General features: G+C 38.0%; 2 non-coding genes across 2 annotated transcripts; both read left to right on the forward strand.

The window, feature by feature from the left end:
- Positions 1-1,125: 1,125 nt before the first annotated feature.
- On the forward strand, positions 1,126-1,209 carry Trnal-cag (transfer RNA leucine (anticodon CAG)). The gene has a single exon. It is a non-coding gene; the product is annotated as a tRNA-Leu (tRNA).
- Positions 1,210-2,712: 1,503 nt separating this feature from the next.
- Positions 2,713-2,796, forward strand: Trnal-cag (transfer RNA leucine (anticodon CAG)). The gene has a single exon. It is a non-coding gene; the product is annotated as a tRNA-Leu (tRNA).
- Positions 2,797-8,167: the final 5,371 nt, after the last annotated feature.

Below are 8,167 nucleotides of genomic sequence, written 5' to 3' on the forward strand. Positions count from 1 at the left end.
CTGCGTTCAGGTCGCAGTCGGGTCTTCCCGGCGTGGGTTCGAATCCCACTTCTGACAAACTGTTCTTTTGTCATAGAGCAGTATCTTTTATGACTCTAAAATAGAAAACATCAATCTTTCAGCGTTCATGTATGCTGGCATATAACAGCTGTTTTAGCTAAATATTCTTTTCTGGCCCTTCAAATGTATTAATTTGTTATTCTCTCTCTCTCTCTCTCTCTCTCTCTCTCTCTCTCTCTCTCTCTCACACACACACACACACACATACACACACACATAGACACACACACACATACAAATCCCACGGATATCTACAGACGGGAAAGCGATACAACCTGCATGAGTGTTTCACTCACATTCATTCGAGTCCCAAAAAGGTTACCTTTTTATTGTTTATGCTCAAACAATTATAATAAGCACAAGGTATTATCGAGAGGAGAAGTTTATCTCTTGTATGTTAATGAGAAATTGTCATTTTTATATAAGTACCCGCTGGCGCTATATTCCCGCGATTCACAAACAAGATGCCCATCTATCCACTGCCTGTCTAATTATATACGTCCACCTACCCTTCACCCCCCCCCCCCACCGTCTCTCTCTCTCTCTCTCTCTCTCTCTCTCTCTTTATGGATGTATGCATACATAATATAACATTGTCAAATAACGCTCACCTGTTACATTGGAGTTTTTCACTGTTCCTTTATATTTCAATTGTTCTCTATTACTTAACATTTGCATTTGTCTCTATCATTTAATGTATCCTTTCCACTGTATTTCTAAGAGATAAGGTGCAGAAAACTAATGGATAGATCAGGATGGACAAGCGGTCTAAGATGATGCATTCAAATTACAGTAGAATCCCTCCCACATCGACTTCTCTGCAAGGAAAACATTAATAACTTTGTAGTTAATGTTATCATTTTTAGAGGCACAATATACAAGTACAAAGATAAAAATATAGATGATGGGAGATTATCCTGTGCTGTTACAAAATCTTTGTTGTTACAAAATCTTACTATTTATTCAATTAGTCGATGATTCTAGGCCTCAACGAGTCCTATTCAGTATGCTGACCTATACGCCCTTCAATCTCTCTATGTGCACTCGGATCTTTGCAATGCATATGTCAGGATGGCCGAGCGGTCTAAGGCGCTGCGTTCAGGTCGCAGTCGGGTCTTCCCGGCGTGGGTTCGAATCCCACTTCTGACAAACAGTTTTTATTTTCTATTTCCTTTAATAAAAATAAATATTTTTTTTGCAATATACAAGTCACATTAATACAATTGTAAATATAACCATAAACTAATATTACGTGTCAAATACATCTATGAACCAGTGCATACCTACCAAGTCTGAATGTATTAATGGAACAATTTTGTTTATCTGCCAAACTAATCCATCGCATCTCATAACGGACATCTCCGGATGGCTTAGTAATTCAAGGCACTGTAAAAAATACGGTAAGATTGTGTCGGCAGGCACAACTTTGTGCTGGACATGTCAGGATGGCCGAGCGGTCTAAGGCGCTGCGTTCAGGTGGCAGTCGGGTCTTCCCGGCGTGGGTTCGAATCCCACTTCAGACAAACTGTTTCTTTTTTTTTCAATCTTATTTAAAAGAAATAAATATTTTGTAAATATACGAATCACTTTAATACAAGAGTAAATATAACCATAAATAATATTACGCCCCGAGTGGCCGAGTGGTCTAAAGCGCTGACCGTTCCGGATGACTGCCATCTCACCTCTGTCTGCGTGGGTTCGAGTCCAAGGCTCGGCTAGCGTGGGTACGTGGGAAAGCCTGCCAGTAGTTTCTCGTGGGTCGGTGGTTCTTCCCTGGGTTTTCCAGGGTTCTTCCTCCACCAGTTATTCGGGCCGCCACGTATAGCCTATCTTGTGCTGAAAAATGGCGTTAAACCCTACAACAACAGCAAGAGTAAATATAACCATAAATAATATTACGTATCAACCACCTGTATGAACCAGTGCATACCTACCAAATCTGAATATATTAATGGGTTCATTTGATTAGCTAGAAAACTAACCATAGCATCTCATAACGGAAATATCAGGATGGCTTAGCGATTTAAGGTAGTGCATGAATACTTAAAATTGTGTCGTCAGGTACTACCTTGTGCTTTTCTGGCCCTTCAAATGTATTAATTTGTTATCCTCTCTCTCTCTCTCTCTCTCTCTCTCTCTCTCTCTCTCTCTTTATGGATGTATGCATACATAATATAACATTGTTCAATAACACTTACCTGTTACATTGGAGGTTTTCACTGTTCCTTCATATTTCAATTGTTCTCTATTACTTAACATTTGCATTTGTCTCTATCATTTAATGTATCCTTTCCACTGTATTTCTAAGAGATAAGGTGCAGAAAACTAATGGATAGATCAGGATGGACAAGCGGTCTAAGATGATGCATTCAAATTACAGTAGAATCCCTCCCACATCGACTTCTCTGCAAGGAAAACATTAATAACTTTGTAGTTAATGTTATCATTATTAGAGGCACAATATACAAGTACAAAGATAAAAATATAGATGATAGGAGATTATCCTGTGCTGTTACAAAATCTTTGTTGTTACAAAATCTTACTATTTATTCAATTAATCGATGATTCTAGGCCTCAACGAGTCCTATTCAGTATGCTGACCTATACGCCCTTCAATCTCTCTATGTGCACTCGGATCTTTGCAATGCATATGTCAGGATGGCCGAGCGGTCTAAGGCGCTGCGTTCAGGTCGCAGTCGGGTCTTCCCGGCGTGGGTTCGAATCCCACTTCTGACAAACTGTTCTTTTGTCATAGAGCAGTATCTCTTATGACTCTAAAATAGAAAACATCAATCTTACAGCGTTCATGTATGCTGGCATATAACAGCTGTTTTAGTTAAATATGCTTTTCAGGCCCTTCAAATGTATTAATTTGTTATCCTCTCTCTCTCTCTCTCTCTCTTTCACACACACACACACACACACACACACACACATAGACACACACACACATACAAATCTCACAGATATCTACAGACCGGAAAGCGATACAACCTGCATGAGTGTTTCACTCACATTGATTCGAGTCCCAAAACGATTACCTTTTTATTGTTTATGCTCAAATATTTATAATAAGCACAAGGTATTATCGAGAGGAGAAGTTTATATCTTGTATGTTAATGAGAAATTGTCATTTTTATATAAGTACCCGCTGGCCCTATGTTCCCGCGATTCACAAACAAGATTCCCATCTATTAGCTACCTGTCTAACTATATACGTCTAACGACCCTTCCTCCCTCTCTCTCTCTCTCTCTCTCTCTCCTAGATGTATACATCCATAAAAGTGAAAATGCACGCGTATCTATTACATTGCTGTTTGTTACTTCTCTTTAATATTTCCATCTGTCTCGATCACACAATAGTTCACATTGTCTCTGTTAGTTCAGGTTTGCGTTTCTCTGTACCTCGAAGAGAGATAACGCACAGACAATTATAATAGTCATGTCAGGATGACCGAGTAGACGCAGTCAGATATTCCCGGCTTCGCTTCGAATACCACTTCTGACAAACTGTAAAATGTAAATTTAGTTAGTTATATAATAATAATAATAATAACAAAAACATAATAATGAGGACTTTGTATAGCGCCTAATCTTTAGAAGCTCTAAGCGCTTTACAACATTAGAAAACACCTATAAGATAAAATATCATCTACTGCTATGATCACAAAAACAAACACCATGAATTTAGAAAACATTAAAAACATGTTGAGAATATTTAAGGTAGGAAACATTATTCAGTTTTTAAGTTTGTTCTTGCAGTCGAAATAAGTGAGTTTTGAGAGCCCTCTTGAATGTGATCACTGTGACGTTGTGTCTACGTTCAGAGGGCAATTCAATCCACGTTCCTGGGCCCTATTATGTAAAAGAAAGCTGTCCATATGACTTTGTTTTCGTAGTTGGAATAATGAGTATACGTTTGTCAGAAGAGACGCATAAGTACATGTATCTTGCTGGTGTATACACATGGGTGAGGTCGGATAGGTATCTTGGACACGAGTCCGACAGGGAAACGTAGCACAGAAAACAAATTTTGTGTTTGATTCTGGATCAAATGCTGAGTATGTTACCAACAAAAGATCTATGATATTAATAAATATGAAGAACTAAAAGAAAAACAATTCAGACGCTATTAAAGAAAACTTTCTTGGTGTGCTTATATTACGACCGAAAGCCAGACGGGCAATTCAAAGACATAAATCTTTCTTATTCCTACTTCTTATAATAAAACAAATGAGATCATTTGCCTGATTCCTGATGATGCTATCATTATTTCACATACAGATCAAATAATACGGTGCATGGATCAGTTTTATGTTGAAATGTATTCATTGGTCACTAATAATGAAAATAGGAAAGGTTCGATTTGAAATTTTGTGATTTCTTACGTATCTGATAATGATAAATATATGTGTGATGGTACAATAACTGGTGATGAAATATATACAGCTATAAAAGGGGTGTCTAGCAGTAAATAGTTTGATCTGGACGGACTGAGTGCTATTGTGTGTCTTGCAATAAATATCTTGATATAGACGGATTAAGCTGTTTTGGAAATTCTTTGATTGTATATACCTTTTGATCATATTGATCTTGACGAGACGTCAAGACCCGACAACAAAATGTGATCTAGTAATCACAATCGAATTACTATATTTATCATAATTTTTCTTCAACATTTCTAAAACCTGTTGCGTAAAAGAAACATTTAAATATATTTCATTATACTTGTGCTGCATGCATGTTAGTCTTCGACCAGTTTCCTAAATTCCCTATATTCGAAACGAACAACAAAAGAAATTGCTTAGCCTTTTAGAAATGAACTTCGTCTTAAATCATAAATTGTATTACATTTTCATCTGGTGACATGCAACAAACAGTCTCATTCTTATAATTATTACTATCCAAAACACAAATCTTTTAAGCATACTTCCAGCAGACCCATACGTTTGATTTACAGAATTTTTGCATTTATCAGATATAACATCACAAAATTGTCACGAGTCCGATAGCCGTTGAACTGTTTCTAATGGAACATTTTCAGTGGCTCTGCTGAGAACTTGGCGTTATTTTTGACAGCTATTTACAGCGGGATTGGACAAATTAGATTCAACTTAGTATTCAGATGGGTTACAGAGAATGTTAGTCAGTTCCATTTACATGTCAAGTGAGGCTACGACATAGTTGTACACGCTATGCCCACTTTAGACGTGCCTCTATTGGAACTAGGAAACCTCGGGAGAAAAAGTAGTTCCAGCCTCCTTTCAGAGTATGTTGATACAGGTTCACAGAACAGCTGGGTCGTTTTTCTACTTCTGGAAAAGCGACAGTAAAATTTGGGCTATTTCTTGAATAAACATGGGTACTCATATGCTAAAAATTAAATGTTTGAATTTGGTAGCAAGTATATCATTTACTAAGATAGCTTTTCAAGCAACACTAAATCTCAGACGAATATAATAATAACGACTCTAACGTTGCGCGGGGGGGGGGGGGGGCTGAAACTCTGCTGTCCGAAAAGAAAATCCAGTAAACCACACTTTATCCCTTTTTTATATCCTTCTATTTCCTTTTCACTGCGTCCTGAAACCACTTCTGATTCACTTGCAAAACCTAACATACAAATTTGGTAAAATAATTTTGTTCCTATACTTCAACCACTGACTTCTGACTTGGCCCCAATATCAATTACGACTGGTTTTCAAGCATATATATAAGTAGTGAATGGGGATACCCTACGGACAATGGGAATTAGCATTACAGAACCCCTTGGGACACTCTACGGACAATGGAAATTTAACATGGCGAAAAATCGTGGGACACTCTACGGACAAGGGGAATTAACATGAGAATAAATCGTGGGACACTCTACGGACAAGGGGAATTAACATGGGAATAAATCGTGGGACACTCTACGGACAAGGGGAATTTTTAAAAAATTTTTAAAAAAGGGGTAGGCAATGGAAAGGCTATCTCTTTTCGAGAAATATGGCTGGCCCTGAAAAGGGCCTTTGGGTTTTCTTCTTCTTCTTCTTCTTCTTCTTCTAATTTCTTCTTTTCCTCCACCAAGTTCTTATTTTATCTCCTACACTCTTCTTCTCTTTCTTTTTTTCCTTCTCCTCCTCTTCTTTCTTCTTCTCTTCCTCCTCTTCTTTCTTCCTCTTTTCATTTTCTTCTTCTTTTTCAATTTTTTCATTCCATTCTCTCATCCTTATCCTTTCCTCTTCATCCTCCTTTTCCTCCTTTATTTCTTTCAACAGATCACTGATGATTACCTTCATTTTTCGTAAATTGTTTATCTCCATCTTCACTCTATGGGGACTATATGAGTAGTGATCCTCGTTTAAGTTAACCAACATTTGCTCAAACATTCCTAAATTGTCCATGACGTTTTGCAATTTTTCCATTTTGTTAAGGTGGTTTGAAGCCATCTTCTTTTTTTATTCTTTGCAGAATGGTTTGAACCACTAATACTGTGGGTTCTTATACAAAAAGCGCGGACGTGATGGAAAACATCCCCCTAAAAACATAAAATTGATCTTACCTAGATCATAACCAAACAACGTGCGGACGTGAAGGAAAACATTCCCACTTTTCTCATTTCATATAATCAAACCCAAACTATACTCTCCACATACTCTAAGAAACAATAAAGAAACCCATAATCTACTATTCACACAAACATACCTGAGCTCTTACAAACACAAACACAAACACACAATCACACAAACACATACCCTCACATTTTTTGAAAAAGAGTTAGTGTTTATAATCACACTAATCTACCTACACACATTGGCAAATGGATTGTTATTTCTTTTCTAGAGTATTGGGGTAGCCCTGAAAAGGACTGTTTTTGGAACTTCAGAGGCACCTGGCTAATGGTGGCACCTTCCGGGTCTGGCACCACAGACACAACGCCTACTCCAGTCATTGGTCCAATTGACTGAAGTTGTTGGAAGAGCTGACGGGGGGTGAGTGGCTTCACTATCCCACTCCTCCGTTTGCGGAATAGTGAACACTTCTTCTTCTTCTTCCCTTTGTCTTCTTTCTCTTCTATTCCTCATTCGAGGATGAACAATTACCTCTTGTTGTGGTTGTAACTGTGGTGCAGTCATTACTTGTGGAGGTTCCATCACCCAGGGCTTCACCTCACATTTCTCTATCATGAACACGTGAGACCTTATCCCTCTCTTTTTTTCTTCCTCTTCTTTCAGTTTTCTTTCTTCTTCCTCTTGTTCTATCCTGGCTTCTTCCACAAGGGTTTCTGCAGTCAGCTCATTCAGGAGGCATCTGGCATACTCCAGATGCATCTGAAGTTCCATCAATTTACTCAGTCTGCTGCTCATTTTTCTAGTGTTGAACAATCAACAAGGGTAGCTGGACTGCCGAACGAGTTTCAATTTATACTGAAAGCGCGGACGTGAATGAAAACATCCCCCTAATAACATAAAATTCATCTTACCTAGATCATAACCAAAACAACAACAACGCGCGGACCTAAAAGAAACACTCACTCACTTTTTTATGCTACCCATCACCATTTTAAAATTTTTTATTAATCACTTCAATAGACTATCCACATACTCAAAGCAATTTAATCTAACTCCAAATATACACCTCAAACACCAAAAAGACATCATTTTAATCTACTATCCATACCAACTTACTTTATCACTTACTAACACTAACACACCAACACATACCCTCAAATTTTTAAAAGCAAGAGTTAGTGTTTATTTTCACACTACTCTACCTACACACATTGGCAAATCGATCGTTATTTCTTTTCTAGAGTATTGGGGTAGCCCTGAAAAGGGCTGTTTTTTTTGTTTGCTATGGCATTCTTTTTTTAGTTTCTAAGAATGCGATGTCCTCTGATTATAGACTTTCTGGCGATAGGTCTGCTTCTTCGGAAAGAGAAGAAGAACTCTTTGGTGTCGATACGGCAATCGACAAAGCCTCTGTCAGCTTCAGGTTGCTGCTGCTGTTGTTGTTGTTGTTGCTGTTGTTGCTGCTGTTGCTGCTGTCTCTAAAGTCTGTACTTCTCTGTCCATTCTTCTTTTTCCCTGTTCACTTCTTCTCTGAAGAGCTCTTCTATTAGGTC

This window comes from Sinohyriopsis cumingii, chromosome 17, assembly GCF_028554795.1.
Source record: "Sinohyriopsis cumingii isolate HCF-2022 chromosome 17, ASM2855479v2, whole genome shotgun sequence".
Classification (NCBI taxonomy): domain Eukaryota; kingdom Metazoa; phylum Mollusca; class Bivalvia; order Unionida; family Unionidae; genus Sinohyriopsis; species Sinohyriopsis cumingii.